Here is a 24,328-nt window from a genome sequence, read left to right on the forward strand (position 1 = left end):
TGGAGTACGCGGGCTTTTGCCGAGTTTCGGTCACTCTCTCCTCGGCTCTCTGGTCCTCGGGTTCACTTGCGTTGGAGGACAACCCCTCGCTGTCCTGGGAGCCCGGCTACAGAGAGTGAAGGTGCCTGGGGCTCATGTGGCCACATTTCTCCGTTCCCTCCTGCGTCCATCCAGGTATGCAGGGCTTACAGTTCATGGGCAAAAGGTGAACCTGGCAGGCCTCGGCCTTGCTAGCCAGACCGGGCCCTGGATCCAAGCCTAGCAAATGCCCTGTGGTTTCCAACCTACCCCAAACTAGGGCCAATGCTTTTTCGGAATTTAGTCTTACCGTACTCACTCTTTTAAGTTAATGTTGTCTTTTATTACCACCTTCAGGAGAACAAGCCCGTCCTGTTCTGGATTACTCAGTGTTGTATAAAAATAGCTGCTTTCGGGCTGTGCCTGTTCTTGAGTAACTCCGTTGTACAAATCAATAGCCTTGACCTGAGTTACTCCACATCTTTTTTTAATACAAATAAGCAGCCAGCACCTAGGAGGCACACACTGAGCATTTATACCAATAAATGACACTTGTGAAAATGTCCAGTCCTATTTCTGGTGCACATAGGCACCAGACGCCTGTGCTTAGCAGACACGTTGTATGTAATCCCCTCACCTGGGATTATACGGAAAATAAAAAGGAGTATCAGAATCAAAATGTGCAAACACTGCTTAAGGAGAAACATCCAGAAAATTTGCCACAGCAAAGGACATCTATCTGCCTCTGTCCCTGAGCTCTGGCATGGGTTTTCTCGTCTGACAGCCACTGAGCACCATTCTGTAGGCTGGGGTCCCAGCCTAAATGAAGAGGGGAAAGCTAGTAGAGCACCAGCATCCATCTCTCCCTTTCTGTCTGTCTCACTCTCCATCTTGTATATGCAATGTGACCAGCTGCCATCACAGCTAGAGCTGCCCTTACTGCAATGCCTATCCTGCCATAATGTACTGTAACTCCAAGCCATGAGCCAAAATAAGTTGCTTTTCTTTTTCTTCAGGTATTTAGTCTCAGCAGCAAGAAAGTAATACAAATGGGAATAAAAGAGCTAATGATTGCCAACATCCATATAATCAAGTGAAATCCAGATTACTTGATAAATTGCAGCCGGTGAAACTGGCACTGCTTGTAGATACATTGTTGTTTAATAAATAGAATCTGACCTTGTGAAAAGACAAAGATGTGTCCACATATATATATATCTGATATAGTGGCTATTGAGTGCTCAGCCATAAGTGGGGCATCTTTTTGTTTTATAAGTAGAAACTCTGTATGGACACATTATGTGTTGTTACCATGATTTCTCACTTCCCCGCTGCCATTCCACTGAAGGCCCTCCTCAGTGGGATTGTTGGTGTTCACCATGGGGCTGTGGATTATAAGTCATGAGAGAAGCAGTCAGTCATGGGGGAGGAGTGAATAATGTCTCTGGATAGTACCTCCCACCCTGTGGCTCTTACAATCAATCTTTCCACCCTAAATGGGACATCTTCATCATACTGACCTCCAAGCTTAGATAACATCATGGAAGAGGAGCAGAAATCTTATAAAAGTGGGAGGAAGAGATAAAGCAATAGGAAACACTGTCCTCCAGGCATGATGCGGCTGTTGCACTCTTGACCTTTCGGCAGTTGTAATCATCTGCACAAGATTGGGCTTGTCTTAACATTCTGTCATGGGAAGACGAAGGGCCCATCCCTCCCTGAAGATTTATAGCCAGATAATGGTCACTGGGAGTGAGAGAGACATTTTCTTCAGTGATGTAGCCACTGATAAGTTACCAATGCTCCTACAAATAAGCCCCCACCCATGTTCTGTAAGTAACACTGATTAAGCATATTGGCTCACCAAAAATAAAAATTTAAAAAAAAAATAGGGCTGGAAAGATAGCCTAGCAGTTAAGGTGCTTACCTGCAAAGCCAAAGGACCCAGGTTCAATCCCCAGGACCCCCATGAGCCAGATGCATAAGGTGACGCATGCGTCTGGAGTTTATATGCAGTGGCTGGAGGCCCTGGCATACCCATTCTCTCTGTGTGTCTATCTGCCTCTTTTTCTTTCTCTCCCTCAAATAAGTAGGAAATATATATATTAAAAAAAAAAAACAGAAGAAGAGGGACTGTTGGGGGAAAGGGATTATTAATATACATGCTAATAAAAACTTCAAAAGCAAAGTTTGTTTCTATCGTTAATAAAGTTATGTGATATGTTTTATTCTCAGTAAATGCTGGATTTGTATCATTACTTAATTCCTGTATATGCAGTAGTCATGAAAAAGTTTCTCAGGTCAAAAGGAATTACAAGTAGAAAAGGATTAAGAAATCTTGCTTCATAAAAAGTGGAACTGGGGGAGTCAGCTGGAGTGATGGCTTAGTGGTTAAGGCATTTGCCTGCAAAGTCAAAGGACCCAAGTTCAATTCCCCAGGACCCATGTAAGCCAGATGCACAAGGTGGCTCATGCATCTGGAATTCGTTTGCAGTGGCTGGAGGCCCTGGCACACCCACTCTCTCTCTTCCTCTCTCTCTCCCAAATAAGTAAAAAATATTTTTTAAAAAAAAGTGGAACCAGGAGGCTGGATAGATAGCTTAGCAGTTAAAGCACTTGCCTGTGAAGCCTAAGGACCCAGGTTTGATTCTTCAGTACCCACATAAGTCAGATGCACAAGGTGGCTCATGTGTTAGGATTTCATTTACAGTGACTGGAAGTCCTGGCATGCCCATTCATTCTCTCTCTCTCTTTCTCTCTCTGCCTCTTTCTCTCTCACACACACATAAATAAATAATAAAATGTTTTTAAAAAGTGGAACCAGGACTGGAGAGTTGACTTAGTGGTTAAGGCTCTTAACTGCTAAGCCTAAGGACCCAAGTTTGATTCTGCAGTGCCCATGTAAGCCAGATACACAAGGTGTTGCATGTGTCTGGACTTTGTTTGCAATGATTAGAGGCCCTGGTGCATCCATTCTCACTCTCTCTCACACACACACACAAATAAATAAAAGAAAAACAGCAGAACCAATAGAAAATGTATAAGCATAGGTTGTGAAGTGATACATCATCACCCTCACCTAACAACTGTCACTGTTAACACCATGGCCTCACCCTCACCCAACAGCAGACTGTTAACAGCACATCTTCACCTTCACCCAACAACTGACACTTAACACCACGTCTTCATCCTCACCCAACAACTGATAGTGTTAGCACAACATCCTTACCTTCCCCACACAACAGGCACTATCAGCACCATGTCCTCGCCGTCACCCAACAACTGATAGTACTAATACCTGGTCCTTGCCCTCAGCCGACAAGTGAACTAACACCAGTTCATCCCCTAACAACTAACACTGTTAACACTAGCCCTTCATCTTCAATCAACAAGTGACATTGTAACACTCTGTCACCCTCAGCCCAACTCTTAACATCTCCTCTATCAACACCAGCCCCTTATCTTCACTCAACAACTAATTGTACAAACCATCTCTTCAGGCTTACCCTTCAACCAGTATGTGGTTACTAGGGACCCTGTTTGCCACAGGAAATAGGCTTAATATCTACTCGACCAGTTAGGACTTTGAGGCAGCATATTCCCATCTGGCTTGCCACTCTGCCACACATTCTAACAGCTAGGAGTTGGTGTCCAGAAGTACTGAAAAGTTCAGGGTGCAAGGCTCATGGGGTCTGAAGAGTATCACCAATGAAAATCACATTAATCATTGATGAATAACAGTGCAGACCTTCTGAACTGCAGAGCCACGCTGGACCATGCCACAGCAGCTCACTACTTTCTAGGCATCGCCTTCAACTTAGTTCCTATAGAGTTGAAACCCTTTTTGACTGGGCTGTCTATCACAAAGAGGGTGATGTCTGACCAACTAGATGAGAAGTTGTGCTTTCACCACAGCACCCCATCATGTGGGAGAAGACCCTAAAGTACCCAAAGATGTTGGGCAGATCTTGTGCTGCACAACCAGGTTGTGCCTGTGGTCTTAGCTTAATCATTTGTTTATATAAAGTCCTGTGTGGATAAGGGTAAATACACACAAAGAGGTGGATGTAGCATTGGAGATCTATTAGCTATGTCTCAGGAGGCCAGCAGTAGCAGAAAATCTTCCAGTGAGCAAAGCTGCAGAAGTGGACCTCATTGTTCATTTGACCTGAGAGGAGAGACGGCAGGAACCTTCTGTACTGCATATGTACAGTAACTCTGTGGTTAAGATTCAGAAGAAACACAAGTGATACGGATTCCAGGAGTAGGCCTCCCTGTACATGAGGGCATAACCCATACAAAGGCTCATGGGTGAAAGACTGTGATTTTTTTTCTGAGGTGGGTCAGATGACTTTGCTGTGGACAACACCCAGCCAGCCCCATCAATCCCTACCTGATGGACTGGTAGCATTTGAAAAGGATGGGGCTAGAAGTGTCTCAGTAGCCAGGGCTTTTACTCACTGAGGCACTTCTACAACCACTGCCAAGAGGACACAACAAAGCAGCCACAGAACCACACGTGCCTTCCCTATGGCTCATGTCCAAGGAATGTAGCTGGTGGCAGGGTGGTCATGTGGGACTTCTGTCATCATGGAAGGAGCAGTGTTTTGTTCTCACTCTGATAGGAATTGACTGACTCAGCCCATCCATTTGAGCTGCTATAGCAAAACTCTGGGTCATTTGTAGATAACAGGGGTGTATCTCTCATGGTTCTAGAGGCTAGAATGTCTAAGACCAAAATTTTACCTCCTCCCTGACAAAATTATCCTCTTTACTGTGAAACCCCTGCCTTCCTTTTTTTTTTACTCATTGAGTGAAAGCAGGCCTGCTTGAATGATCATGGGTGTAAGATTAATTACCATGAAATGGACAATTTACCTGTGACTAAGTCACTGAAGAACCTGGCTCCCCCTCGTCCACCAACCATTAGCTACTCTGGGAGGTCTGAGGTCTCATGTAACCCTTCCCCATTGAAGGTGAACTATTGACAGGCTGTCTTCTGCAAGAAGCCGCAGCTGCTGCGAATTCACGAACATAACGTCTATGTTGCATACAAGGAGCATTTTTGCAGGCTTCCTCCCCCCACCCTACTCTTATTGTTGCTTTGCTGCAAGGTTCCCTTACCCTTGGAGGGATTGGTTTAGATGTCCTGTTTGAGGCTGAGCACACAGTCATCACTTATTCTTGGAAGTTTTGCCAGCTATGCATCTCTGCATTAACCATTACGCATGTGTAGCAGACAGCTTCAGGTTCACTGAGATGAACTTCCAGACCAGGCACAGTTATGGAGGAAGGGATTTATTGAAGCCTACAGATCCAGGGGAAGTTCCATAATGGCAGAAGAAGCTGGCCTGCCTTCACAGGCCCAAGCAGACAGACAGAAGCACGAGCCTAAAGCCAAAAGCCACAGCACACTTCAGGAACTCCAGCTAGGCACACTTTGCATATCTTTAGATTGAAATCTCAAACCCACCACCCCTTAAGATCCAGCCAGTGACACTGTCTCCAGCCAGGTGGCTGCAGATGCAAACTATAAACAACTGAATATATTGGGGGCCATCTATTCAAACCACCACACCGTGGTAGTAAGAGACTTATGTGACAGAGACTTCAAGCAGTACTAATAGTGGGGACAGATATAAATACTTAAAAAGTAGGTGGCCATGCTGTTGTGCATTTAGTATAACCACAGTTGTTAGACTTCCCCACTAGAGCCTGCGTTATCTAGCCATGGGCTTTTGGGAAGGCTTACGTTACCAGGCATGAAATCCAATCAGAAATCAGGTGGTTACTCTCATAGCATGCATGCCACTATTACACTACAGGGCATTTCTTGCCTGGCAGGTCAGTTGTAGCAACTACAGAGTCCATAGTGGGTAGGACTGTGGATGGCCCTTCCCCAGCAGCTTTTCTGTGTGCTGCAACCAAAACCTGATATCTTCCATGGTAGGAACTTCCTATCTGGTTTTCGTGAGCAACCAAGAGCAACCCATATTGTTTTAAGGACCTCTGTGTCCATCTTGACCAACAGTTCACTTGGAAGTGTCTCATCCCTGGCACTGGAATGTATGGTTAATAACCTATGGCTTCTGGGAGCACCACCCATGTGGGAGACCTTCATTCAAACACTTTAAAAAATATGTATCTTTTGGGCTGGAAAGCTGGCATAGCAGTTGAAGCACTCTTGCTGGTGAAGCCTAAGGGCCCATGTTCAACTCCCTGATCCCACATAACCCAGACACACAAGGCGATACCTGAGCAAGGTCTCACATGCACACAAGGTAGCACACATGTCTGGAGTTTGATTAGAGTAGCAGGAGGCGCTGGCATGCCAATTCTCTCTCTCTCTCTCTCACTCTTGCTCTCTCACACACACTCAAAAAAGGCCAGTCTGTTGGACTTGCCTCAAAAAAGATAATTATCTTTTTATTGAATTACCAAGCAGCGGGTTTCCATAAGGCTTATTCACATATCCTTACTTCTGATTACTCCACGGCCCCTTTTCTCACACCATCCTTCACCTGCCTTTCCCTCTCACTCACCCTCCGCTACATTCACATCCCATATGTTCTATGTCCCCCCCCCACACACACACACAAACTTTCTCCCATGACTCCTTTCAAGCTTTTTAACCTATACAGACATTCCAACTGAGGATGAATGTTGAGGTTTATTAGCCCCTAACTTGCCAGCATTAGTCCGCTTACTCTCCTGTTGCTGGTTTCCGCCTGCTGTGGCAGAGGTGATGTCCAGCATCTGCATGAGTCATGCTGTCCCCTGCCATCATGAAGCTTCCTGTCAAGACTATAAGACAACATAAACACTTGCCTCCCATCAGCTGCTTTTGGTGATGTGTATTGTCCCAGCAAGGAGCAGATAACTACAAGGAGGTATAGCTATGTCATACAATAGCTCTATTTTTAGCTATTTTGAGAAACCTCTACACAGCTTTCCATAATGGCCGCTCCAGACACCAACATTGAATAAGGGTCCTTCTTTCTCCACAAGTTCACCAGCACCTGATGTCTGTTGTTGCTATGATAGCCATTTGATTAGAGTGAAATGGAATTTCTAAGTAGTTTCAATTTGCATCTCCCTGATAACTAAGGATATTGGACACTTTAAAAGTATTTATCTATGGAGCTGGAGAGAAGGCTCAGTGGTTAAGGCACTTGCCTGCAAAGCCTAAGGACTCAGGTTTGATTCCCTAGTACTGACACAAAGGTAGATGCGTTATATGGCACATGCATCTGGAGTCATTAGCAGTGGTAAGAGGCCCTGGTGTTCCCATTTTCTCTCCCTCTCTCTCTGTCTCTTAAATATGCTTTTTGTGCTTCCATATGAATTTTAGAATTGTCTTTTCTATTTCTGTGAACAATGGTGCTGGAATTTTGATTGGGATTGCAGTAAGACTCTAGATTGCTTTCAATAGGAAGGCCATTTAAGCAAAATTATTCCAATCCATGAACACGGGAGGTCTTTCCATATTCTAGCATATTTCTCAATTACTTTCTTCAATATTTTAAAGTTTTCATTATAGAGGTCTTTTACTTCCTTGGTTAGATATATTCCAACCCAGTTTTTTAAGCTATTACAAATAGGATTGTTGCCCTGATTTCTTTTACCATATGCTTGTCATGATTTTTGTATCTTGTTTTTGTATCCTGCCACTTTACTAAAAGTATTATCAACTATAAGTTTTGTGGTGGAGTATTTAGGGTCATTTATGTATAGAATCACACCATCTGCAAATAAGGCTACCTTAACCACATCCTTTCCTATTTGTATCTGTTTTATTTTATTGTATTATCCTGTTGCTCTAGCTAACACTTCAAGCACTGTGGTGGTTTGATTCAGGTGTCCCCCATAAACTTAGGTGTTCTGAATGCTAAGGCCACAGCAGGTGGAAATTTGCCAATTGGAGCCTCCTAGAGGCAGTGTATTGTTGGAGGCAGGCTTATGGATGTTATATCTGCTTCCCCTTGACGGTGTACACTCTCCTGCTGCTGTTGGCCACCTGATGTTGGCCAGGAGGTGATGTCTGCCCTCTACTCATGCTCTCATTTTCCCCTGCCATCATGGGGCTTACCCTTGAGTCTGTAAGACAAAATAAACCCTGTCCTCCCACAAGCTATTCAGTTCAGGTATTTTCTAACAGCAACACAAAGCTGACTGCAACAAGCACTATGTTGTCTAGGAGTGGAGAATGTGGAAACACTTTGTTGCAGTCAGGTTCACACTGCTGGTGGAAATCACACAAGCAAGAGCAGATTTGGGGGTGGGTATTTTGGTTTACAGACTCGAGGGGAAGCTCCATGATGGCAGGGGAAAATGAGGGCGTAAGCAGAGGGTGGACATCACCCCCTGACCAACATAATATGGACAATAGCAACAGGAGAGTGTGCCAAACACTGGCAAGGAGACACTGACTATGACACCCATAAGCCCACTCCCAACAATACACTGCCTCCAGGAGGCATTAATTCCCAAATCTCCATCAGCTGGGAACCTAGCATTCAGAACACCTAAGTTCATGAGGGACACCTGAATCAAATCACTACATTCCGCCCCTGGCCCTCATAAACTGATAACCATATATAATGTAAAATGCAATGCATTCTACTTTAAAAGTCCCCATAGGTTGTTCAATCCCAATGATGTTCAAACATCCCCATAATCCAAAGTCTTTTAACTGAGCCATATTACCAAAAATTAAAAAAAAAAAAACATAATGTCACAGAATAAACACTCATATGCAAAAGATGGCATTAGGCATAACAAAGAAATATTTAACCCATACAAGATTTAAACAGGGCAAACATCAAACTCTATAACTCCAAGTTCAACAACTCTAGCCAGTAACAAGCCTCCAAGTCCAATAATTCTAACCAGCAATAAGTCTCTGGAGTTCCAATTTGTCCCTCCAGCTAGGCTACTCACAGTCCTGGAAAGCTTCATATGGGGCTGGCAGCTCTTATTAGCAGCCATCCTATGGTCCCAGCATCCCCAATGGGTCTCCACTGCAACCCACAGTCCATCTTCAAGGCTCCATCAGGTCTCCATGCACACATCCAGCAAACCTGCTTCTCATTACCCATGGCCATTTCCAAAACACAAGACTGTTGCAAATTCAATGACCCTCTCTTCCCTGCATTTCTGATACTCCATAATACCAGGTAGAGTGCCAATTTGTTAATCCATAGGGGGAGTGAGGCAGACTTTGAAGAAAAGGGCATTCCTTGAGCATTCAGACCTCTTCAAAAGACTGCATTCTTTCTGTGGTTCTAATGCAGGTCAGCTGGCCCAATTTCAATGGTTGTAATTTCTCATATAATTACAGCTGAACAGACAGCAGTTTCATCCAGAGATTTCATTTTTTCTGTGCAATATCCCTCTGCTCATACCAGTCCATTTCTATGCAATGCAACCCTGCACAGCTTTTCAGGACATGGCCATAACAGCAAGCCTCTCACACAGACTGCTTCTAGACCAGTACAGGCAAAGCTCTTTCTCATTCTAATAAGCCACACCTCATAGTCCATAGTACTTACTGCACTCAGGTCTTTCAACTCTGACCAGAATAGTCCATCAAGCTGTACTTACAGCACTGAAAGGCATCTCTCAGGCCAAGTTTCAAATCCTTCCACATTCCTCTTGAAAATCAGCTCAAAAGGCCAAAGCCACACAGTCAGGTGTCTAGCAGCAATCCACTCCTCTGTACCAATTATAATGTTGCAGTCAAGCTCACATTGCTGGCAGAAATCACCCAACCAAGATCAGCTTTAGGGAAAAAGGATTTATTTTGGCTTAAAGACTTGAGGGGAAGCTCCATGATGGCAAGGGAAAGTGATGGCAGGAGGAGAGGATGAACATCACCCCCTTGGCCAACAACTGGTAACTATAGCAACAGGAGAGTGTGTCAAATACTGCAAGGGGACACTGGCTATAATACCCATAAGCCCACCCCCAGCAATACACTGCCTCCAGGAAGCATTAATTCCCAAATCTCCATCATCTGGAAACCTAGCATTCAGAACACCTAAGTTTATGGGAGACACCTGAATCAAACCACCACACCCTTGTTTTATTCCTTATTTTAAATGAATGCCTTGAGTTTTTTTCTCCATTTAGGATGATGTTGGCTAAAGATGTGTTATATATAGCCTTTATTATGCTGATATATGTCCTTCTACCCTTAGCCTCTCAGGAATTTTCTTTATTTGCAAGGAGAGAGAGAGAGAGAGAAAGAGAGAGAGAAATGGAGAGATATAATATTTTTATTTACTTTGCAAGCAGAGAGAGACAGTAGAAAGAAAGAGAGCAGGGCCTCCAGCCACTACAAATGAACTCCAGATGCATATGCCACTTCGTGCATCTGGCCTTATGTGGGTACTAGGGAATTGAACCCAGCTTTGCAGCCAAGCATCTTAACTCCTAGGTTATCTTTACAGCCTCCTCTCCAGAACTTTAATAATAAAAGGATGTTGAATTTTGTCAAAGGCCTTTTCTGCATCAATTGAGATGAACATGTGATTTATGCCCTGAGTCCTTCCAACTTTGATTTGCATTGCAAGTGGCACTGAACACTGGAGTCCCCAGGCTATCTCCCCTGTTGCTCAGAGGTCAGAGCTGTACTCTGAACATGCTGTAGGTCTGCCTGACCTGGATGTGGGATTTGGCTGGCATGGCCATGGATCACAGATACAGACATCTGCATTTCTGGTGTTTTTCTTTCAGTGTGTCTCTTTTCTTTTCTTTCTTTCATTCTTTATTTATTTTTTGGTATTTTTGTGGCTTTCTATAATTCTTCTATTTCTCTCTTTGGGATAAAGTCTATATATATAATTTTCCTTTACAAGTTCACACTGAGGCTGTTTCTAGTTTGCCTAGTTTGCCTGGACCTCATGAGGGATTTCTTGTCCCATCCTTATGTAGCGGAAGGGGCAGAAAGAGCAGAGGGATGAAATGTCTTATTCATGACACTCTTTCTCCTCACTTTTAAGGGTGTCCAGTGCTACTGGTTGCTGGCCTCCTGGGATGCTATAGTGTGTACTAGCTTGCTTCTTAATTTTCCTCACTACCACATCAGAGCAGAGCTTCCCCAGAACTGCTAAGTCATGTGACCTGCCCCGCTTCTGGGTCCCCATACTATGACAACCCATAAAAACTATGCCAGGAAGCAGACACTGAAACAGGAAACACAAGACAGGAAGCCAGAATTCTGATCCAGTGTGGCAGGACCACCCGGTTCTCTCCATGAAGCATGGTTTCTCATCCCTGGCATAGCAGCAGTGGATACTTATTAACCTCTTGTGGCTTGGTGGCAGCTCCTTGGCAAAGGCTTCTGTTGCAGTTACTTTTTTGCTGCTGGGACAAAACACCTGACCAGAAGCAGCTTGCAGGAGAAAAGAGTTTACTCCAGGCTACAGTTTTGAGAGGAAGTTTCATCATGGTAGAGCAGAAGTTTAGCATCATACCTTGTCCTATCAACTGGAAGGGGGCAACAAGAGGGAGCAAGCTAGCTCCAAACACCAAGTGGACTGGAGTAATAAACATCACACTTCCTTCAGCAAGGCTCCACCAGCTGGGGGTTGAGTATGAGACTTAATCACAAACACATGAGTCGCTAGGGGTTCCTTCGTATTCAAACCACAAGAGCAGCCTCCCCTCCATGCACATGTCCAGCCTGAGCTCCTTGTCTCCCTACTCAGTACAATGTCTTGGGACATAGATGACCCCCAATAGTGCCAGAAAAGTTTCAAATAGATTTGGCTCCTCTGAAAATGTTTGTCCCAAAGGAGTCACAATGGTTCTTTCCCAGTAAGTAGACAGAGTAAGCAGATGATGCAACTATCAGGAGTGGGTGGGGGAGTTCAGCCCCAGAGGCAAAGTGTCCACAGCAAGATTGTGATCCCTAGCAGATTCTGCCCCAGGCATACCCACAGAGGGTGGCTTAGCAGTGAGGGTGGACAGGCGTGGCCTGGCTGCCCTTGTTCCCTTGAACCTCGCTGCTCATCATGTGCTCTGAATCCTGCAATCTCCAGTGAGTTTTCTAGAAGTTCATTACATTTTTATGAAAGACTGACTTAAGAAACAACTAACATTCTGTCTTGGGTAGCTCTCACAAGTCACTCTTAGATGGGCATCCAAGGTGAGCTGCTGGTGCCTCAGGACAGAAGACCTGGGTCCAACTGTGTTGCAGTCAGGTTCGCATTGCTGACAGAAAACACCTGACCAAGAGCAACTTGTGGGAAGAAGGTTTTATTTTGGCTTACAGACTCGAGGGAAAACTCCATGATGGCAGGGGAAAATGATGGCATGAGCAGTGGGTGGACGTCACCTCCTGGCCAACATCACATGGACAATAGAACAGGAGAGTATGGCAAACACTGGCAAGGGGAAGCTGGATATCATACCCATAAGCCTGCCTCCAGTAATACACTGCCTGCAGGAGGCTTTAATTCCCAAGTCTCCATTAGCTGGGGACCTGGCATTCAGAAGCACCTAAGTTTATGGGGGATACCTGAATCATTCCATCCCTGACCCCCATAAACTGATATATATGGTATGAAATACAATGCATTCAGTCCATCTTTCAAAGTCCCCATAGTTTTTTATCAATCCCAGTGATGTTCAAACATCCTCATAGTCCAACGTCTTTTAACTGAGCCATAATACAAAAAAAAAAAAAAAAAAGGCAACAACAACAACAACAAAACCATAATGGCACAAAATAAACATTCACACTGCAAAAGATAGCCCTGAGCATAGCAAAGAAATATTCAACCAATAAAAGTTTTAAAGAGGACAAACATCAAAATCTGTAGCTCCAAATGCAACAACTCTAGTCAGTGACAAGTCTCCAAGTCTGATAATTCTAACCAGTAACAAGTATCTGGAGTTCCAATTCCAACCCTCCAGGTAGACTACTCACAGTCCTGGAAAACCCTTCATCTGATGCCAGCAGCTTTCTTTGGCAGCCATCTCATAGTCCTGGCATCTCCATCGGGTCTCCACTGCAACCCACGATTCATCCTCATGGTTCCAATAGGATCTCCACTCAGGTAATCCAACAAGCCTGCTTCACAATATCCATGGCTGCTTCTAAAATACAAAACTGTGTTACAAATTCAATGACTCTCTCTTTCCTGCATTTCTTATACTCCATAATACCAGGTAGACTGCCAATTTGTTAATCCAGGAGGGAAATAAAGCAGACTTTGAAGAATAGGACCCTCCTTGAGCATTCAGGCCCCTTCAAAAGACTGTATGCTTTCTGCTGTTCCAATGCAGGTCAGCTGGCCCAATCTCAATCATTATAATCTCTCAATTGCAGCTGAATAGGCAGCAGTTTCACCCAAAGATTTCATTCTTTCTGTGTCATATTCCTCTGCTCACACCATTCCATTTCAATGCAATGCAACCCTGCACAAGTTCTCAGGATGTGGGCATAACAGCATGCCTCTCGGACAAACTGATTCTACCCCAGGCCAGGCAAAGCTCTTTCTCATCCTCATAAACCAAACCTCACAGTCCATAGTTCTTACTGCATTCAGGTCTTTCAACTCTGACCATAATAGTTTATCAAGCTGTACTTAACAGCACTGCAAGGTGTCTCTTAGGCCACAATTTCAAATTCACCCACATTCCTCTGCAAAGCAGTTCCACAAAGCCAAAAGCCATACAATTAGGTTTCTAGCAGCAATGACCCCCATTCCTGGTATCAATTTCACTGTTGCAGTCAGGTTCACATTACTTGCAGAAAACACCTGACCAAGAGCAACTTGTGGAAAGAAGGTTTTATTTTGGCTTACAGACTCGAGGGGAAGCTCCATGATGGCAGGGGAAAATGATGACATGAGCAGAGGGTGAACATCACCTCCTGACCAACATCAGATGGACAACAACTACAGAAGAGTATGGCTAACACTGGCAAGAGGAAGCTGGCTATAACACCCCTAAGCCTGTCTCCAACAATACTCTGCCTCCAAGAGGATTTAATTCCCTAATCTCCATCAGCTGGGGACCTGACATTCAGAACACCTAAGTTTATGAGGGACACCTGAATCAAACCACCACATACTGCTATCTGATTCTTGTCTCTGCATGTGAGTTGTTAAACACACAGCAAAGATTTCCCTGCCTCTGTGAGTACAAAGTCAGCCTTTGGAAGAGTTTCCAGTGGAGCACACCATCGTGTAGCTGTAGCCACCTTGCTGTGATACACTGTACAGCATCTCCCCTGCTTCTTACCTGCTTCTGTGAGTGACTACTTAGACCCTTGGATCTTAGTTCAGCTTGCTTGCAGTCTGGCTCGCTGGGAGCCAACCCTTTATGGGTCTCCAGAATCAGCTTCTGTTTTTTTTTTAGATGGGGAGAGAGAGAGAGGACAAGAGAGATAATTGGTGTGCCAGGGCCTCAGCAACTATAACTGAACTCCAGACGCTTGCACCACCTAGTGGGCATGTGCCACCTTGTGCTTGCCTTTGCCCTATGTATCTGGTTTACATGGGATCTGGAGGGTTGAACATGGGTCCTTAGGCTTCATAGGCAACTGCCTTAACCACTAAGCCATTCTTCAACCCCAGAACCATCCTTAAGGCAGCCTTTCACATGATTCTCTCTTATAAAGCAGCCAAGTGAAGGCAGCCTGCTCCTACTCAGGTCTATGCCTTCCCACCTCTTTCTTTGTTATCTCTGCTCTGTCCACAAGCCTCGCTCCCTCCACTTACCCCAATACCAGGCTCACTTCATCACTGAGATGTACCTCTTAGATAGTCTCCCATATGTATCCTTCATCCTAGCCCAGCCTTTGGCACTGCTTCTGCCTGGGTCTGCTGTCTGCTCCAGCAGAAAAGATGACAGCTGAATAAAGACAAATGTTTATGATTTGGTAAACTCTTCTCCAGGTTCCCAAGCCAGCTCTCAGACAAGATGACCATTGGATTCAAGACAGACAGGCACCATTCCTAGGCCCTGTGTTATCTGCTAATTTGTCAGTCACACGAGGCTGGCTGAGGCCTCTCTTCCTTCTCACAGTACCCGAGGCATTTGGGAGGGTTCTTAGGTCTTTGCCACTTCTTGCTGCCCATTTGCCTCGATGCTAAATAGAAGCTGCTAGAGTACATGCATCCATCACAACCCCCAAAACCTGGCTCAGGGCTGACAGGGTAGGGCTCCAAAAATAAGAAGAAAAAAAAAAAGCAGTGTGGGTGTGAGTGACCCATTCACTCCTTGTGAGCTATTTCTATTCACAATGCAAGGGGAAACTGCATCCAACCTTTCATAGCTCCTTGTCTCCTATTTTCCCAGCAATTATCCTGTGAAAATGAAACACCTCCTCCTTTGCCTCCCTGTGACATCTCAGGTGTGTGTGTGGGGGGGGGGGGAAGGGTGGGTCTCAAGGACTTTGTGCATATGGCAGTCCTCACCCTGCTGGCTGAAGCTGTAAGTCGATTTGACCTCACATCTCATAATTGGTCCCACTAATCTTTAAAAATATGTCTTTGACTTGGGTGAAAATGAGGAGTGCTCCATCAGGCACGTCCTAATTCATAATTTATAGGTGTCTCATTCATAACTGCCTCTTCCTCGCTCCAAACACGCTGGCCATGCAGGAGAGGAGGGGCAGCAATTACTCATGATAACTTTATTAGCTATAATTTGCATCTATCTTCTGAAAGGAGAGAGCGATGATTCTGGGAGCTGCATATTAAACCCAAGTGCTTATACTTGACCCTGCCCTGATCCAATCCACGCACAGCAGTGTCCTTTCTTCCTGGAAGGATCAGTACAATTTGTCACCACGCAAATTATACTGTACTTGCCGTTGCCATTCTTTTATCAAATAAATTACCTGGACCTATTGCAGTGAAGGCAGTTTCCGTGAAAATTTCATATTGTGAAAATCTTAGTTTAGGTGGAGGGGAGGACTGCATGGAGAGGCACTGCTCCTGGTTGATTTTGTCTGGGAATGGTTAAAGAAAATATTTTGTGCCTCCTGGTTTGCAGAGCCGTTCCAGCCCTAGCTGCTGGTCCTGGTCTGGTGAAGAGGCTGTGTAAGCTGAGCACACAGGACACGCCTGTCCATCTCTGCATCCCTCCAGGGCTACTGGTAAAGCCATAGCTGGGGGATCTGTTGCCTACTCCCACAGGGAGGCAGGAAGTGACCTCAAAACATTAACTTTAAGCAATGTCTATAACTTAATCACAAAAAATGACTTAAGAAAAATATGTTACTGGCATGGCACATTCACCCTTAAGAACCATCCATTCCATTGATAAAGGAGCACAAATCTGAGGAAAAATGAAAACAGCATGTGATAGTGTCTTCCTTAAAAAAAAAAAATAGGAAAGATTTTTCTTCCTATACAAGAGCAATATATGCACACTGTGGAATTTATTTACTTGCCTATTTTATTATTATTATTATTATTATTATTATTATTATTATTTTGGTTTCTTAGGGGAGGGTCTCACTCCAGTCCAGGCTGACCTGGAATTCACTATGTAGTCTCAGGGTGACCTCAGACTCATGGTGACCCTCCTACCTCTGCCTCCCAAGTGCTGGGATTAAAGGCATATGCCACTATGCCCAACTCACTGTGGAACTTTTTAAATGTGAGTAAAATAAAATACTAAAGTGAAAACTCCAAGAGATAACTCCTGGAGATAATCTTACTGAGCCTTGATGGTCCTCTCTCTCCTTCCACTGTGCAATGAGCTTTCAAATAAAAGCAGCATCAAAAATATTTTTCTTAGCCAGCTAACTAATTGGTCTGCTTATCTGAATGTGTTTCTGCAGAAATGTAGAGAGCTGGCAATAGTGATGCCATGTTACGAGCCTTAAGGACAGTTGAGGTCATTAAGGTCCCTGAAAATGGCTACAATACCTTAATGTTGAAGCATTTTCATAAGACTTAATTTTAATGTAACTTGTTCTAAGTTTAATGAAAGCTAAGAATTAATAAATTGCATATTTTTTTGAAGAAAAAAAATATTTTTCTTCAGGGTCTCACTCTAGTCCAGGATCAGGGTGGCCTTGAACTCACGCAATCCTCCTACCTCGGCCTCCTGAGTGCTGGGATTAAAGGCATGCGCCACCACGCCCAGCCTATTTTGTTTTTTTGGACAGGAGAGTGGAGTGAGGTCAGGTCAGTGTAGGGTATGTGACTAGCCACAGGTGTCACATGTGTCATGTGTGCAGATGTATCATGTCGTGTACTGCCCTTTATGTTCAGCACTACTAAATGTTCTTTTCCTTAAATTTACTCTTAAATAAATATATTTTTACTCTAAAAAAATATATTTTTCTTTCTCTTAAAGGGGATGGAATCTCATAGTTGGGGAAAATGTCATTGTTCTCTGTGAAAGTTTATTGAAAAATTCTACCCCCCACTCAAATGTAAATATGACTGAGCAACTAGCTATTAGTGGGAAAAGATGAGATTTGGGTCAAGTCAACATTTTAACCTACCTTGTTTTGTCAGATGGCTTTTGGGCTCTTGCTAATTGTTTAAATGTATTTTTAAAGATATTTGATTTATTTATTTATTTATTTATTTGCCAGAGAAAGAGGGAGAGGGGGAGAGAAAGAGAGAGAGAATGGGTGCACCAGGGCATCCAGCCATGGCAAATGAACTCCAAATGTGTGCGCCCCCTTGTGCATCTGGCTTATGTGGGTCCTGGGGAATTGAACCTCCAACCAGGGTCCTCAGGCTTCACAGGCAAGCGCTTAACTGCTAAGCCATCTCTCCAGCCCGGCAAGCTCAATTTTAATGAAACACCTGAGTCTATGGGACTAGACATTCAAATTATCACATTGAAACGACCACATGATCCATTGCTCTTGTATTTGGTCTTGTTTTGAGCCAGGGTCTCTTTTAACTGTTTATAGAACTTGTGTGGTTCTACTTCCACCAACTCTAAGGTCTCTGCTCCCCTGTGAGAGTGGGGTGACAGGCATGCATGATCTGGAGATTTGAATGCTGGCAGTCTCAAACCTCATGTCCCCATACTTGAAGCACACTTCACTAATAGCCATTTCATAGAAACAAACAGTCCATGTATTTCTCTACAATTGAGTGTCCATGTGGCATTGATGGACTTAAGAGACAGAATTGCAGAGTCAGTGTTGTGGAAATGGGTTACCAGGAAATCAACTGTTGACAAACTCTAGTTTCTCATGTAGACCATAAATTGATTGCATATAAAGCTGCCTTTATGGTAAATTTATGGTCTAATTTCTACTGTGAGGAAAGAGATTACATCAAATCACCAGTAGCAATAGCGTCACTGGTTGATACTTAATAAACCTTTAAAGAAGTGAATGATGGGGGCCAGAGAGAGGGCTCGCTGGGGAAGAGCACCTGCTGAACCAGCATGAAGACTTGAGTTTGAGCCCCAGCACCCACAAATCCCAGCACTCGGGAGGCAGAGGTAGAGGGATCACTATGAGTCCGAGGCCGCCCTGAGATTACATGATGAATTCCAGGTTGGCCTGAGCTAGAGTGAGACTCTACCTCAAAAAACTGAAGGAAAAAAAAAAAAAGCTAGGTATGGATGCACATGCCATCAATTCCAGCACCGAGGAGGGTGGGGACAGGAGAATCTCTGGGGCTCCTGGACCAGCCAGTCGAACCACAACAGGTGAGTTCCAGGCCTACGTGAGACTCTGTCTCAGGGAATTAAGGTGGAAGAGTGATAAAGGAAGATACTTAGCTGCCTCCTCTGGCCTCTGCAGCATGTTCATGGGACACACACATCTGCACACACATGCATACACTAAACACGCAACTCAACAACACAACACTTTCTACACACACACACACACACATCCTGAAAAGTGAAATGACAACCAAATCATATAAAGAATAGAGACTGCTGTCTGAAATTAGAATTTAAGAAAGAAAACAAGCCATTTTCATGAATTTTGCCAACACTAGTTAAAACTTCTTAAGACTTTACATGTATGTAATCAAAGAGACTAACTGTTTCTGAAATGTGAGCAGTACAATAATTTGCATATGGGAATCCCTTTAGCAGGTACGTATATAATTGCTATAGGTGGAAACCAGGGCATTGAGTTCAGTACGGGCGGTGTGAACATGCTGTATAAATCAAGGTAACACCGGCAGGCATGGTAGCTCATGCCTATAATCTCAGTTGGAGGCTAAGGTAGGAAGAATGCTATGAGTTTGCTGCCAGCCTGAGCCACACAGTAGGTGGCAGACCCTCAGCTATAGAGAGACCCTATCTCAAAAACAAAAGAAAGGACTGGAGAGATGGCTTAGCGATTAAGCGCTTGCCTGTGAAGCCTAAGGACCCCGGTTCGAGGCTCGTTTCCCCAGGTCCCACGTTAGCCAGATGCACAAGGGGGCACATGCATCTGGAGTTCGTTTGCAGAGGCTGGAAGCCCTGGCGCGCCCATTCTCTCTCTCTCCCTCTATCTGTCTTTCTCTCTGTGTCTGTCGCTCTCAAATAAATAAATAAATAATTAAAAAATTGTTTAAAAAAAAAACAAAAGAAAGAAAAGAAGATAAATCGGGATAACAGGCCAATCTGTTTTTAGGCTGTGCATTTAGGATACATCAGGACATGTGGGAGTTGTAAGTCTGGCACATTCAGAGGCAATTAGAACCCGTATGCTTACCGTTTTTGTTGACGAAGTAGACAGTCTTCACCAAGCATCACACAGAAACTGAATGCTTGACCTACAGTCTAGATAGAAGCTCCCCTAATGCTTCTCATCAGGAAAAGCAATTAAGCTGGACCACTCATTTGGTATGAGTGCATAGCTATTGCAATTATAAAAATAGGGGCTAGGGAATTGACTCAGTGGGTAAGAATACTTCCCACACAAGCATCAGAGCCTGAAGGGACTTAAGACCACCTGCATTTGATTCCCCAGCACCTGGATGGACAGCCAGGCATGGCCACACACATCTGTAGCCCTAGTTCTGTGGAGAGCAGAGACCAGGGAATCTCTAGGGCTTGCAAAAGCAGCAAGCTCTGGAATCAGTAAGAGATTCTGTCTCCAGGAAACATGCAGGTGAGCAATGGGGGAGGGACACCTGGATTCTCCTCTGGCCTCCACTCGTGTGCACAGGCTGCCTGCATCTACATACACCACACTCCATGTACAAAACATACACATGCAAAACATATATAAAAAATCTCCCTTAGGGGGAGGAGATATGATGGAGAATGGGGTTTCAAAGCAGAAAGTGGGGGGAGGGAGGGCATTACCATGGGATATTTTTTATAATCATGGAAGTTGTTAATAAAAAAAAATTTGAAAAGAAAAAAAAAATCTCTCTTAGATTTCATAGTATTTAATTCTATTTAGTTATAGTACCAGAATGAGAAAATGTATATAGGTTAATCTATTTGAAAATAGAATCGTGGTCACAGGTTTGTGCATTTCATGGGATGGCCTGTTGATAATGGAGTTTCATTGTAGGGTGAAGGAAATGTTCTAATATCAGATGGTGAGCCAGATGCCTGGCTCCTGTGAATACATTACAACCACTGAATTGTACACTTTCAATGGGTGACTTCTATGGCCCTTAAGCCATATCTCACTGAAGATGTAAAACCCTCCTTCTGTGTAACATCTAATGTCATCATTTACACGAGCATGCAGTAATCTATTTAGTATTTGATCTGATGTCCAGGATGGTTTGTTTGCAGCTGAGCAAGTTTCCATGGGACAGCATTAAATTTTCATATGAAATTTGCAAAAGAAATGTACAGATGTGTTAGCAGTTTCTTTCATGTTGGAATGCAAAATGTTTCTACCAGCTTTCATCTTTAAAGAAAAAAGCAAAACTGAAAGCCTTGGTATGTTGATTTTATATATTTCATGACATAAAATGTAATGCTTGCTTATTCCAGATGTTGTCCGCTTCTACACTGTATGTACAAAAAGCTAAGAAGCAAGACTACCCACTAGCATTCTGTTATTATTGTGTGTCAAACAACACATCATTACATTGTCTCGCTTTCTATCTTTGGCTATCTAATTGTAAATATTTTCAACTGTACTTGAATGACCTACTTTTCTTTTATATATTTAGGTTTTGAATGGAAATAAAGCAGAAAGCAGCTGGATATGGTAAGGATTTCACACAACCACTCCGTGTCTGGGACAAGCCTGTTTGTGTCTCTGGACTTGCTGGGTCCAGAAGTCAGTGTGACTGGATGAGCTTCTAGTTCATGCTGTCTGTCCCTTGTCTTCCTGTGAGACCTGCAGTGTCCTCTCCAGATTGGGGCACCTTGTACAGGGGCAGTGTGAGCATGCTAGTCCCGATTTTAGGTCTTTCTAATGACCACTGCACTTGGGGAATGACCCAGAGTTCACCTAGTGACTCTCTCGTTCTTTATCTCCCCTTCCTCCTTATCCATCCATAGTCCCAGGGAGCACATGACAGCCCAAAGGACAAGCCAGGCTCTCAAGTGACTAGACACACCTTCTCCACCCAGTTAATCCCCTCTGTCCTGTAGGCATCATGGTCTTCAGGAAGCCTTCAAGGTCCCCAGGTAGAGACTCTTTTACTTCTATAAAGTGTAAGCTGTGTGACTCAATCTATGCAAAAGGTCCAGAACAGCAGAGCCAGGAGGTAGATTAGAGGTTGTTGGGGCTTGAGGCATAGGTGTAGGGATGCCCAGGGTGTGGGGAATGCCTTCAACCCTCTGATACTTACCTACCTCATCTCTTACCCTCCAGCCAAACCAGGCCTCATGGCAGAGACTCATGCTTTCTCCCAGCATCTGCCAGGATCTTCTCAACGCACAGAAATCAGAATCCAGTCTCCTCCTATGCCATCACTGCCGTCAACACCTCCAGGACTTTCTCAACTAGACATCTCTTCATCCTCAAGCCCATAGCACTTGTGGGACATCTGGCGAAATATTGTCACGTTCGGTCTTGGCTCAGTCGTTTTACTCACTCTTTGTGGAAAGCAACTATATTTTGGTTTTCATTTATAGTCTCTGCTGCCTCCCAGGCAGTCTCGCCCAAAGCAAGTACCCAGTTCATGTCTGTTTGAATTGTTAAACCTTGCCTCCCTTCCTCCCAGCTGCTGCAGCATTGATTGTTGGCAAAGTGCAGCAACGCAGTTTGGCCTGCTCAGATGCTGTGGGCTGCTTATATATAGCTGCTTACTAGAATGCCAGGGCTTTTTTTTTTTTTCCTCTCCTAGCAATTTCCTATAAATAGAAACTCACTTTGTGACGTCCATGTTAGAGTTGGGGCGTATCTGATCTTAATAGTGACAAAAATAATAAACCAAGGGCGGGAGAGATGGCTTAGCAGTTAAGCGCTTGCCTGTGAAGCCTAAGGACCCTGGTTCGAGGCTCGGTTCCCCAGGTCCCACGTTAGCCAGATGCACAAGGGGGTGCACGCGTCTGGAGTTCGTTTGCAGAGGCTGGAAGCCCTGGCACGCCCATTCTCTCTCTCTCCCTCTATCTGTCTTTCTCTCTGTGTCTGTCACTCTCAAATAAATAAATTTTTAAAAAAAATTTATAATAATAATAATAATAATAATAATAATAAACCAAGTAGTGTGTCCCCTTTGGGAGGAAGGGCTTCAGAGAGTCCAAAAATAGAAAATCATTGTAACTTAGAGATTTTAGATTTGCATGACACAGTTGTAGAAAATAGAAGAGGCTTTAAAAATAACATGGCTAGGCTGGAAAGATGGCTTAGCGGTTAAGGCACTTGCCTGTGAAGCCCAAGGTCTCAGGTTAGATTCTCCAGGTCCCATGTAAGCTAGATGCACATGGTGGCACATGCGTCTGGAGTTCATTTGCAGTGGCTGGAGGCCCTGGCGCGCCCCTTCTCATCTTCTCTATCTCCCTCTCGCTCTGTCTGTAATAAATAATAAAAAATAAGTCTTAAAAAAAATAACACGGCTAACCACTTGGAGAGGTTAGTGACTGCACTTCTGCAAGGTAGCAGTCAGGACCAGAGGTCATTGGAACAGATTTTCTGGCATGTGTATATGCATGTGTGGTCTGTGCATGCATGATATACAATGCTGGTGCACATGCTTGTGTGTGTGTGTGTGTGTGTGTGTGTGTGTGTTGGCTGATGCTTTCTACCATATTCGTTGAAACAGTATCTCTTGCTGAATAAACAGCTCACTGACTTAGCCAGAATGGCTACTCAGCATGTCCCAAAGATTCCATTGCCACCTCTCCAGTGTTGCCACAGGTGCATACAACCTGGAATTTTATGTGGGCTCTGGAGATCAAACTCAGGTCTCAAGCACTTTACCAATGAGCCATGTCCTCGGCCCCTGAACAGCTCTTACAGCATCTTCCAAAGATGTACCAGCATGCAATCACCCTTCATACTGGGTTTCCTACATTCAAATAAAGCCCTCTTTCTTCTGCTTTAGAAGAAATACCAGTAACCTTTAATTCTTCTTATCATTTTAAGTTGTCTGTCTGGAAGCATACTGGAGTGGTACTGTTATTTTTTCTCATATGTGTATATTTGTTATTTTATGATAACTTTTTGTTTTGTTTTGTTTTGTTTTGTTTTGTTTTGTTTTGAGGTATTGTCTTGCCCAAGCTGACCTGGAATTCACTCACTATGTCTCAGGCTGGCCTGGAACTCACAGTGATCCTCCTGCCTCTACCTCCCAAGTGTTGGGATTAAAGGCATATGCCACCACACCTGGCAATAGCTCTTCTTTTTTAAAAGTTTTAGGGGTGTGTGTGTGTGTGCCTCTTGCCTCTGCAAATGAATTCCAGATATCTGTGTCATTTTGGCATCCAGCTTACATGGGTGGCTTGGGAACTGAACCCTGGCCAGCAGGCTTTGCATGCAAACACCTTTAACTACTGAGCCATCTTCCCAGTCCCACTTTTCATTCTTTCTATTGCAAATTTTTTGAGAAAAGCTTCTGACTATAGAAACTTAATACCCATCAGAGAGTGTGAAAACTTAATTTCAGATGTCTTCTAAGGAGTGTTAATACCAATGTGTAGTTTGGGGGGCTGGTGTAGCTCAGCACTTTTAAGATAATGCTGTGGAATAAGACACCTAGTTTTGCTCTTTTTGGTCCCACTTGCTTGCTGTCTGTGGAACTACCTTTAATTCAACGTGTTGATTTCCTTATCCAAATAGTGAGGACAATCGTAGCAGAGACTTAAAAGATTTATGTGAAATTAAACGAGAGATGTACACACAGCAATTTGCCCAGTGCTGACTCATTAGCACATGCATGAAAAACACAAGCGATTATCACAACACATTAACTCACCCTCATGGCCACTGTCTTCTCAAAGGCCTCACTGCTCC

At 44.0% G+C, this 24,328-nt stretch overlaps 1 long non-coding RNA gene and 1 other non-coding gene across 2 annotated transcripts; both read left to right on the plus strand.

Moving 5' to 3' along the window:
• Positions 1-22,306, plus strand: LOC123458861. The gene is made up of 3 exons (XR_006635815.1): positions 1-174; positions 21,096-21,133; positions 21,746-22,306. It is a non-coding gene; the product is annotated as an uncharacterized LOC123458861 (long non-coding RNA).
• LOC123459144 lies at positions 16,777-16,909 on the plus strand. Its single transcript, XR_006636052.1, has one exon. It is a non-coding gene; the product is annotated as a small nucleolar RNA SNORA33 (small nucleolar RNA).
• Positions 22,307-24,328: the final 2,022 nt, after the last annotated feature.

This window comes from Jaculus jaculus, chromosome 2 (genome assembly GCF_020740685.1).
Source record: "Jaculus jaculus isolate mJacJac1 chromosome 2, mJacJac1.mat.Y.cur, whole genome shotgun sequence".
Taxonomy (NCBI): domain Eukaryota; kingdom Metazoa; phylum Chordata; class Mammalia; order Rodentia; family Dipodidae; genus Jaculus; species Jaculus jaculus.